This window comes from Sorex araneus, chromosome 2 (assembly GCF_027595985.1).
Source record: "Sorex araneus isolate mSorAra2 chromosome 2, mSorAra2.pri, whole genome shotgun sequence".
Taxonomy (NCBI): Eukaryota; Metazoa; Chordata; class Mammalia; order Eulipotyphla; family Soricidae; genus Sorex; species Sorex araneus.
In genome coordinates this window covers 167,095,017-167,107,104 of record NC_073303.1, presented here as the reverse complement: position 1 = coordinate 167,107,104, position 12,088 = coordinate 167,095,017, and positions in this window count along the sequence as shown.

The window sequence follows — 12,088 nt, the reverse complement described above, 5'->3', positions numbered from 1 at the left end:
GAGCTCAATATGTGATTTTGAGAATCGACCATATTGTTTTGTCGGCATTCCCACCAGCAGTGTAGAAGGGTCCCTTTCTCCCCACATCCTCTCCAACAGCGGTTGCTTTTGTTGTTACTGTTTGGATGTGTGCTAGTCTCTGTGGTGTGAGGTGGTATCTCATGGTTGTTTTGATCTGCATCTCTCTGATGATTAGTGATGTAGAGCACTTTTTCATGTGCCTTTTGGCCATTCGTATTTCTTCCTTGGTAAAGTTTCTGTTCATTTCTTTGCCCCATTTTTTGATGGGGTTGGATGTTTTCTTCTTGTAGAGTTCAACCAGTGCTTTATATACCATTGATATTAACCCCTTATCTGATGGGTATTGTGTAAATATCCTTTCCCATTCTGTGGATAGTCTTTGTATTCTGGTCACTGACTATCTGGTATCTTTTGTGGTGCAGAAGCTTTTTAGTTTAATGTAGTCCCATTTGCTGATCTCTGTTTTTACTAGATTGCTTAGTTCCGTGTCATCTTTGAAGATACCTTTATCTTCAATATCGTGGAGGGTTTTGCGGACCTTGTCTTCAATGTACCTTATGGTTTGTGGTCTAATGTTGAGGTCTTTAATCCATTTTGGTCTGACTTTTGTGCATGGTGTCAGGTCAAGGTCTAAGCCCATTATTTTGCATGTGGTTGTCCAGTTGTGCCAGCACCATTTGTTAAAAAGACTTTCCTTGCTCCACTTCACATTTTTTGCTCCCTTATTGAAGATTAGATGATCATACATTTGGGGTTGTGTGTAGGGATATTCCACCCTGTTCTATTGGTCTATGGCTCTGCCTTTCTTCCAGTACCATGCTGTTTTAATTGTTACTGCTTTGTAGTAAAGTTTGAGGTTGGGGAGGGTGATGCCTCCCATCATCTTTTTCCCAAGAATTGTTTTAGCTCTCCTTGGACGTTTGTTTTTCCATATGAATTTTAAGATTGCTTGATACATTTCTTTGAAGAATGTCATGGGTTTCCTTTATAGGGATCGCATTGAATCTGTATAATGCTTTGGGGAGTATTGCCATTTTGACAACATTGGTTCTCCCTATACATGAGCAGGGTATATGTTTCCATTTCCTCATGTCTTCTTTGATTTCATGGAGTAGCGTTTTGTAGTTTTCTTTGTAGAGGTCTTTTACTTCCTTGGTTGAGCTGATTCCGAGGTACTTGATTTTCTGGGGCACGATTGTGAATGGGATTGCTTTTTTCATGTCCCTTTCCTCTGCCTCATTGTTTGCATATATGAAGGCCATGGATTTTTCGGTATTGATTTTGTAGCCTGCAACTTTACTGTATAAGTCTATTGTTTCTAAGAGTTTCTTAGTAGAGGTTTTAGGCTTCTCTAGATATAGTATCATGTCGTCTGCAAATAGTGAGAGTTTGATTTCTTCCCTTCCTATCTGGATGCCCTTAATCTCTTTTTCTTGTCTAATAGCTATCACAAGTACTTCCAGTACTATATTGAAGAGGAGTGGTGAGAGTGGGCATCCTTGTCTTGTGCCTGATCTCAGAGGAAAGGCCCTTAGTTTTTCCTCGTTGAGGATAATGCTTGCAGTAGGCTTGTGATAGATGGCTTCGACTATCTTGAGGAAAGTTCCTCCAAACCCCATTTTGGCGAGGGTTTTCATCATGAAAGGATGTTGGATCTTGTCAAATGCTTTCTCTGCATCTATTGATATGATCATATGGTTTTTATCTTTACTTTTGTTGATATGGTGGATTATGTTGATTGATTTCGGAATGTTAAACCATCCTTGCATCCCCGGGATGAATCCCACTTGGTCGTGATGTATGATCTTTTTGATGAGTTGTTGGATCCTATTTGCTAGTATTTTGTTGAGGATCTTCGCATCGGTGTTCATCAGGGATATTGGTCTGTAATTTTCTTTCTTAGTGGTGTCTTTGTTTGCTTTTGGTATTAGGGAGATGTGTGCTTCATAGAAACTATTTGGGAGAGTTCCTGTTTTTTCAATTTCCTGGAAAATTTTGAGAAAAACAGGCAACAGGTCTTCTTTTAATGTTTGGAAGAATTCACCAGTGAAACCATCTGGGCCTGGGCTTTTGTTTTTGGGGAGGTTTTTGATTACAGTTTCAATTTCCTTAGCATTGATGGGTCTATTCAGGTATTCCACGTCCTCTTTGTTCAGTCTTGGGAGATTGTAGGAATCGAGGAATCCATAAATTTCTTTTAGGTTCTCCTGTTTTGTGGCATATAGACTTTCAAAGTAGTCTCCAATGATCTTTTGAATCTCACTGGTTTCTGTTATGATGTCCCCCTTTTCATTTCTGATTCGATTTATTAGGGTTCTTTCTCTTTCTTTCTTTGTGAGTCTTGCTAGCGGTTTATCAATCTTATTTATTTTCTCGAAGAACCAGCTCTTTGTTTCATTGATCTTTCGGATTGTCTTTTTGGTTTCCATGTCATCAATTTCTGCTCGAATTTTTATTATTTCTTTCCTTCGATCTGGTTTGGGTTCCTTTTTCTGGTCCTTTTCTAAGGTCTTGAGTCGTGAAGTCAAGCTGTCTATGTGGGCCCTTTCTTCCTTCCTGAGGAACGCTTGTAGAGCTATGAATTTTCCCCTTATCACGGCTTTAGCTGCGTCTGGTTTTGGCAGCTCGTGTCTTCATTGTCATTTTTTTCTAAGTATCTTTTGATTTCTTCCTTGATTTCCTTCCTGACCCATTCATTGTTCAACATTGAATTGTTTAATTTCCAAGTGTTTGATTTGATTCTCCGTAAACACTGATAATTTTTAACATTTAACTTACAATAGATGAAATTATTATAAAAGTATTTGAAATTTAAGCATTATTCCATAAAAGTAACTGAAATCTATATTTATACTTAAATATAGTCCTAAATATGTATTTATATTTAAATATATGGAGATATAAATATATCTTATTTACAGAGATATATAAAGTAAATATTTAAATATACATATATTTAAATCCACTGACTTCTTTGCCAAAAGTTACCAGCTTGATGGGATTTGGCTTTTCACAGCCAAGTTTAAAGCATGAGGAACTTGCTTAAATGGAAACATATTTTTGTCCTCTGATCTTGGAGGTGGCTACATTTTCTACAAAATTGGGTGGAAGATTAATATCATTCTTTGGTTTTCCGCATTTTGGTATAGAATTTAAATTTGCTATATTTTAACCAATAGTTAAAAAATATTGCATAGCCTCAATGAAAGAGCAATGTTTCATAACTGCATAATGGTTTCATCAACAAGTAAGAGTCTGCTTCCTGCAATGAAGCCACAAATATGTTGAAAGGTCCTAACTTTCTGCAGGATGCACAAAGACTCTGTTCGAGTCATTTTTGGACCATCCTCACTCTGTGGTAGCAGTGGTTGTCTGGCTGTGTGGGTGGACATTTAAAGCACATCTATCAGATTTTACAGATTTTTCAATAATGCGTTCTTGAAGAGTGAGGCAGGCAATTTTCCCCTATGCTCTAAGTACTTAAAGCACTTCTCTGATGACTTTTTGGTTTTCTTTAGCAATTCAAGATTGATTAAGCCAGGAGATAGAAGGTTTCAAAGCAAAATTAAAAAAAAAAAGAAAAACCTGAATCATTTTGTTGTTTTCAGGCATGCTTTATATGCATCTATTATTAATGCCACACAATTTTTAATAGAAAAGCTGATATCTCAGCTGGAATTATTCATAGTAAGTTAAAGAAGACAAAATTATTTATCCTGGAGCCATTGATCTTGTAATATCAGATTCACAATATTTACTTATTCATTCTGTCTCAATGTCCATTTGATATATCAATGATGATGTGTTTACAGCTCTGAGTTATCAGTGCAAAAGAAAATAAAAAGGTCTTTCTAGGTCAAAATTTCTAGAGGGCAAGTATTTTAAGAATTTCACGACCTACTTATACTGATTAAATGATTATATGATGACTTCAGCACATTTTCCCTGGGGTATGTCATTCTGATCAGGATCTTTCACAGCAATTTAGACCTGTATTAAAGGAAAAAAGTCTGATCTATTTTTGTTTTTATTCATTTTAGGAGCCAGTTTCATATGACTCATAAAAATCTAAATGGAGAAATATTTTATTAATAGTTTTCTAAAAAATACTAAGTAGTAAAATTTAATAATGCTTATTCTCCAAATTAGTTGACAGCACTTTTTATATCATTAAGCAAAATTGTTATAATTTCTAATTTCTAATGTTGCACTGCTTAGGTCAATAACAAAAGCCCATTTATGATGTTTTTAAATATTCTTATTGAGTCTTAATTTGCCAACTTCATAGATATTTAGATAATAGATATTTAGATAATAGAGATGGCATTCTAAGAATCATCACCTAATATTTCCAAGTAAGATGATAGTATACGTTCTTATACTCAGTCCTCTTATAGCTTAGGTATCTTAGCGTCATCCACACAGACCTTAGTTCACTAGATTTTAAACATAATGTTCAGCTACATTCACATCTGAAAATTCTAACAAAGGAAATAGACACAATCCTGCCAACCCACTTAGAGCTAATTAATAACTTCATAGGAAAATAAGCAATTGGTTCTTGAGATTATATATCAAGTCTACAATGTTCCAAAAATATTTTACTCAGTGGGTAACTGTGTGGATCATGAGTAACAAAGGTGAATTTAAGGTCAGGAAGCACCTTGACTAAAGAAACAAGTGCATCGTTTCTGTAATCATTTGCAAGGTTCTGTTCTAAAATCCTTCATTAGAAGGATACTGCTGCATTGCTTTTCAGAACCCAGTTGCAAGAATTGACCTCTCCTCCCTCGAAGGTCACTGTCCTGACCCAAGATGCTTGAGCATTTACTATCAAGGTCTCTACTCACTATCTCATCAGTCCTGCACAACATGACATTCTAATTATAAGCTCCTATCCAAGGAAATAAAGTTTTAGTTAATTAACTTAATAAAAGCTCTTTATTATCCACATTTACACAACTAATACGTGACAGAACTTAAACCAAGGGTTTACTAGAACATAAATTACAAATATGCATTACAAACTCAATTGCCCTTCGTGCTCTACTGCCTGTGCTCAGTGAATACTTCCTATATAGCATCAAATTCATAGCGCTTAACATATCCTACTCTCACTCAGACCCAAATAATTCCTGAGAAATTATTTTTTGGCATATCTTTCTAAATTTCAACATGTTTTAAACTTGAAGACAATTACCCAGATTTTTCAACACTGCTAGCTTTACAAGTCTGGAATTTTTTCAAAACTGACTAGCTTTCGAAAGTCAGTATTTTAAGTATAAAACTGAAATAAATGGGGTCAGAATTTGAACAGAAACTAAGGTACTTGCCCTGCACGTGAATGATACTAGTTTAGAGTTTGATGTCTGGCACAGCATACGGTGCAACAAATGGCACCAGGAGTGACCTCCAATCACAGAACAGGAATAAGCCCTGAGCACAGTCAGATGCGCTTCATCCCCTACCCCCACCCCAAAATAAATAAATTAAATTAATTTGGAATAGTTACCTCACAGTAGCAAAGAGAGAATATGAACATATTTCTCTAAAGACATTATTTTCTCTTTTTTCTGTTTTTGTTTGTGTTGGTTTTGTTTGGGGGGCACACCCTGCAAAGCTCAGGGCTTACTCCTGACTCTGCACTCAGGAGTCACCCTTGGCTATTCTTGGGTGAGCATAGGAGATGACAGGAATTGAACCTGGGTGCAAGGAAAGTGCACTACCCATTGTAGTCTCTCTCCAGCACCCTATTCTTTAAGTATCAAGTATGTGAATTTAAAAAACAAACAAACCTTAGTTTCACTTGATAAATTACTAATTTACCAGTAAGCAAAAGTGCAAAAGTAAGTTCAAATAATTTTATTATGTTAAACAGTAAGTGAAATTACAAAATATTTCTCTTGTGCTGCCAACATTTTCTTTGTTTTTGAAGTATGATCCAGCTCCAGTACTCTGGCTTTTCTTTGAAAGCTACTTATTTGCTTCTTGACTAGAATCATGTGCTTTCAATTTCTTTTGCATTTTACCACTTACTTTCTACAGCATTCTTTTATGGATGAACGGCTGCCTGGCAAAATAGAAACTGAACCACAGTATGTAATTAAGCTCTTTGCACAATGGAAGTTAGTCATCGGCACAATTAAACCACTGGCTTCAGAATCTAGCAAAGAAGGAATGAACATCATAACCAAAGAACACCCGTTCCAATGAGATTTTCTAAAATCACGGGATTGAAGAAATTTGACTGCTTTCTGTGGTGTCACAACAAGAATCCAAAATAAATTCTCCTTCCAAAAATGAAAAGAATACATGTCAGATAATATCTTGTTTCTTTTATGTTCATTTTATAAACAAGTTTTCACTGTTCTTGAACTTTGAAAAGAGACTTTAGACTATTGTGGGCAAGAGATAACAATTTAAAGATCTTTTGCTCATTGCCTTAGAGTGAAAATGTACTAAAACATAAAATGCAATTTTAGTGAAGAATAGTTTTTATATGTTTCCTATTTAAATAGAACATATAACATTAATTAAAATGAAATGAAATGGCATATATTAAATGTATTTTAATATGTTCAGTTTCTTAAATTATAAGTTACAAGTTTAGTTAGGAATGATTTAATGAATGATCTAAAAGTGATTTAAATAATAATACAAAATCCAATTTTAAACTAATTACCACCATGTATCTAAATGAAGGAAAACAAAAGATAACAATTAAGTTGTTGAAAGTGCAAAGAAATAAACAAGTTGTTATGTTGGGTTTTTTAAACATTTTGTTTTCAAAGTAAGATGTAAGAGTAAAATTCCTAATAAAGGAAAAATTCCAAGGCCAGTGAATCAATTAATAAAAAATAAGTTGCAACTTATCCTTTGCCCTCTAAGCACATTTGTTAAAATCATATAAATTGGTATAGTTGAGGTACCTATAAGATCAGAAAAAAAGTAGCATTAAGTTACACCATAATTTCTTTATCCATTATCTATTCTTGGACACTAGGTTTTTTCCAGATTTTGGCTATTGTGAACAGTCATGCAATGAACATAGGTGTGCAAATGTCTTTTCTGAAGAGTTTATTTGGCCCTTCGGGTAGATGCCAAGAATTGAAATTTCTGGGTTATGTTGAAGCCCAATTCCTAGTTTTTTTTTTTTTAGGATCTGTTCAAATTGTTTTCTAAAAAGACTGGGTTAGACAACATTCCCACGAGCAGTGAATGAGTTTCCATTAAATTCATGCCAACATTGGTTAGTTTTCTGTGATGCATCCCAAAAGAAATGTATGCCACATCTCACTTGTATGATAATATTTCAATTTTGTTTCGATTTGCAATTTCCTGACAGTAAGTGATATAGAAATTTTTTCATGTCCCTTTTGGTCTTCTTTGAGGAAGTTTTTGTTCATCTCTTCCCCACCCCTCATTTTTTGATGCAACTGGTTGTTTAATTTTATTATAAAGTTCTAACAGTGCTTCATAGATATTGTATATTGACCACTTGTCAAGTGAATGATGAGTAAGTATTTTATCCCAGTCTTGGGGAATCTTTTATTCTGGTCATCATCATTTTTGCAGTACAGAAACTTCTTAGTTTGGATAAATACTGGATATAAAAACTATATAGATATACATATACAAAACGGAATACTATGCAGATAAAGAAAAAATTAAATCATTCAATTTGCTGTTCTGTAGAAGATCTGGAGAGTATCATCTGAATGAGTTTAGTCCGAAGGAGAGGGACAGATACAGAATGACATTTCTCATATAAAGAGAAAAAGTAGGGATACAACAAATTCCAATGGCAACAGAAACTGAGAACTGGTCTTTACTAGGAAGCTCACCACAGAAGAGGGCTTGGCGATTTTGGAAGATGTAAGCACTTGGGGTGGGGGGAGGTGGTGTCGGGTATGTTATGCATATAATAATTCCATTAGCAGTATTATAAGTCATATTGCCTAAATTATATTAAAAAACTTTTAAAAGCATAAATGGAAAGACACAAATAGATATAAGTAATGCAAACAAACAACCCTTCAGTGACTGTAATTTTTGTTGGCACATAGTATCTAAAGGGATATAAGGAAGAGTGCTAATATACTCATTGTTTTTGCATTTCTTGATATACTTGTTTCTAAACTTGTATGTAGTATATGCAGATTTAACCACAATTAAAGATATACAGGAAAATGTAACTATATGAGCACTTCAAAATTAAGCTGCAAGTAGTATTTCAAATACGATTTTAACTAGATATTTGATCTTTGTTTGCTAAAGTGGCTGGGCTCAAAGTGATAGTACAGCAGGGAAGGTGCCTGGCCTATATGTAACTGACCTGGGTTCAATACTCAACACACCATGTAGCCGCATCAAGAATAACTCCTGAGTGCAATTCCAGACCTAAGAATGGTGGGGTGTAGTCCTACAAACAAAAAAAACCTAAAATTTTAAGTATAAAGTAGTATATATTTATATGCGTGTGTGAATACACACACAATACATTTTTGTTCTCAGTGATATTAATGAAGTGAAATCAGTTAACTGTAATTGCTGTAGAACTTACTCCTACAAACACCATACGTCAGTTGAGAAACTAGGAATCCAAATCCCATTTTGTTTCCAAAGTATGTTCACAAAGTCCATACATTTGTGAATGTATGTACCATTTCCCCTAATGACCCATAACGATGAGCCATTTCCATTATATCTCTAACATTGAATAGTACAGTTAATTAGTTTCCGAGGGTTTGTCTCTTCTAGTCCCTTATTCCTTGACTTTATATATTGCATGCCCCGGAGATAAAGAGGGGAGTCATATTGGTCCATGGTTGGCCCTTACCAGGTGTAAGGGTCATTTCGAGGAGAATTTTGTGCCAGGTGATGGATGAGTAGGCCATAATCAACCAGCCAGCTATAAAATTGAGAATGATCATTGACATAAAGGAATATACAATTATTATATTTCTGAAACAATAATGCTAGAAATAAGAAAATATTTTAAGTAAGTGCAGTTTGATTCTGGAGAAATTTCTTTTATGAATTGACAATTATCAGGATACCAATAAATCTCGATTTGCATTAACCTTAATTTCTCCAAAATAAATTTAATAAAATTTATAAAATTAAAATAAATTTAAATACTACTACTTCAAAGAGATTATTTTACAGTGGTCTTATTACTTTTTTCAGTACTATTCTATAACTATTTTAATGTTTGGGGAGTAACGAATTACCTTATTTTTTATTTAAATTTATTTTTTTGACACCATGAAATTACCTTTTTTAAAGGAAAAAGACATTGTTTCTTGGATCATGGATTTTGATACATGGTAAGAATGTTCAGCCCCAGAGCATTCTTGTTGGAGAAAAATTTTTAAGTGAATTTGTTATTTTTCTCATTTCTATTGGAAGTAGTCAGCCATTTACTTGAGCAAGCAATCTGTTTAAGATATTATCTATTTAAAGATAAAACTACATTTTACTTTGGACACCATACAATATCACTGTTCTGTTGGACACTTAATTTGAATATTACGAGTATTGATCCTGGTTTATTATTATCAATTTAAAACCATTATGCCATTGAAACATTGTATCTTCTGATCCTGATATTACCCTCATAAGAAAATCTGTTTTCTGTGTCTCACTAGCTTCAAATGAGCGGCAGCATTCTGAGCTTGATGGATAAGTAAATTTCTAAGTTAGAAACCATCTCCATTTTTAAACTACAATTCAGGATTGGAGAATAAATAACAGATATTTTTTAACATCTGAAGTGGAATATACTCTTGATGTCTTTAGGAAGGTTAAAATATCAAACACAGATTAACCTGTATTGTGGAAAATTATTAAAAAAGATATCTACCACTAATCCTTACGGATATCTGTAGGATATCATTGGTTTGTCTTTTCTCCCTTGCCACAAGAGTTTAGGCATATCTGGTAAAAATCTCTAAACAATTCTAGACTACATTGGTATGTCCTGCTCCCCTTGCCACTAGGAGCTTAGGTATATCAGTCACACCCATCAAGGTGCTCCCGAGTCATCCCCCTCCTCTGTCTATATGTAATCACTTCTTGCTCCCTTCCCCAACTAATCAATCAGCTCTTCCCCTAATCAGACTCTGTAATTTATAAGTTCAGACCTTGCTAGGACAGTGAACTTGTATTGTAAGTTAATATTGTCTTTCTCCTCTCTTGTGTTTTTTGGATAGTTTACTTTAAAACAATGTCCTTTTTGTATGGACAAAGGAAGACAATTGTTAATATGCTTTGGTAAGATGGGATTTTATTGGCTTCAAATATTATTCACTCCCAGGCATCTGCTTTCTCGACTTAAGCCTCAGCTGCCCTTACTTCCTAGCACCACCAAAAGCAGGGTCCTGATGAGGGACGGGATGGACCCAGGGCAAGTGGTAAGTTATGTGCTACTCTGGCATTGAGATGGGCCTGCCAAAGCGCCTAATGCTTAACTATATGTTAAGAGCTTGGTCATGGACATGTCATGTCATGATCCAAAAGCAATGACGAGACTAGGACCCTGCTAGGGATAGGAAAGACTAATCTGGCCTGAGCACTGTAGTCTGAGATCGAGATGACCCCAGGAGAGCAATTCTATAAGCTTAATGCATCTCTTTCTATGTCCATACAAAATGATTAATATTATGAATGCTTATATGTTAGTTGGACAAGGAGAGGAGAAACACACCCATGGGATTCCGCTCTTGAGCAGGTGTCCTGCTGAAAGAGAATCTGTCCTAGAAGAAGCATCCTCTGAGGGAAAGAACTGTACCCCATTGATTGTGACCATATCTATGTGTTAGCCCCAACCCCTCATGCTGGGGGATTTAACTAGGCTGTAAGAGTGGGCTGGGAGCCGGTCCCAGGGTAAGTCCCAGAGCGAGTCCCGGGAACAGTCCCAGTGCCAGATCTGCTCTGGGGCAAGTCCCAGGGCCAGTCCCAGGGCCAGTCCCAGTGTGAGTCCCAGAGCGAGATCTGGAGAAGCTAGACCAAGATCCAGATCCAGAGGAGGAGTATGAAGTAGCATGGGGGAGGTAGAAGCAGGAGGAGAATCAGGGGAGAAGGAGATGGGAATGGAATAAACTGCAACTGAGACCAACCAGCTTGGCTCCATTCCTTCCTTCACCTGCCTCGTCATCACCATCAATCTCCCCAGGGTGGGGGAATCGGCTGGAGACTATCGAACGCGGGCGGCGGGAGAGACAGCGCCGCTGCCCTGTGCCCTGTGCCTGGTGCACAGTGTGGTGCCAGCTATCTTTTCTTTTTTGTGTTTTTACACAGATATACTTCTCTATTCTGGGCAAATATTATTAAAATTCTCATTTAATCTAGGTTTAAAAGAGTTTAAGTAGGGCCAGAGAGATAGTTCACTGGGTAGGGTCTGGTTTTGCACATGGGGGCCCCAAGATTCCTGAGAGGAATCACCATGGAGATTCCTCCAAGAGCCAGAGGAAACCCTGAGTACCAGAGCTGTGGCCCCCAAACAAAACAATTAAATATAAAAAGCTTAAGTAATCTGGGTCAGGAAGGAATAGATTGGAAGATATACTTATCCATCCTATGTTCAAGTTAGAGAGAATCACAAATGGGTTGTGAGAGAGAAACCTTTATATTCATTGGTAAAGCATTGTTAGAGTGAAACTTTCTACTTTTATTGCACAACCACCTATTTTTCCCAAAACATGAGATGAAAAACTATGTATCATGAAGAATGTTAACCAAGATTTAACATTGGAGAACAGGACAGTCTGGTTACAATAGACGTTCTTGAAAAGGAACCAATAGAACATCTGGATGCTGGTGTGAAGATTTGTTAAAGGAATTGAAGGCATAAAACTGATACTGAGGACCTTACAAAGGTAGGATTGTTATGATTGAAAAATTGCTTTGGAATCTGCCAGGTCTTCTTTAGTCTACTCCAGTAGAAACAACAAGATTTATTCATGGTTCACACATAAAATATTTTGAGAGAAATCATCCTCACTTCAATAAATTCACTCCTGCAAACATGTTTTACAAAAATTATTCACTGGGTCACTGTCATGTG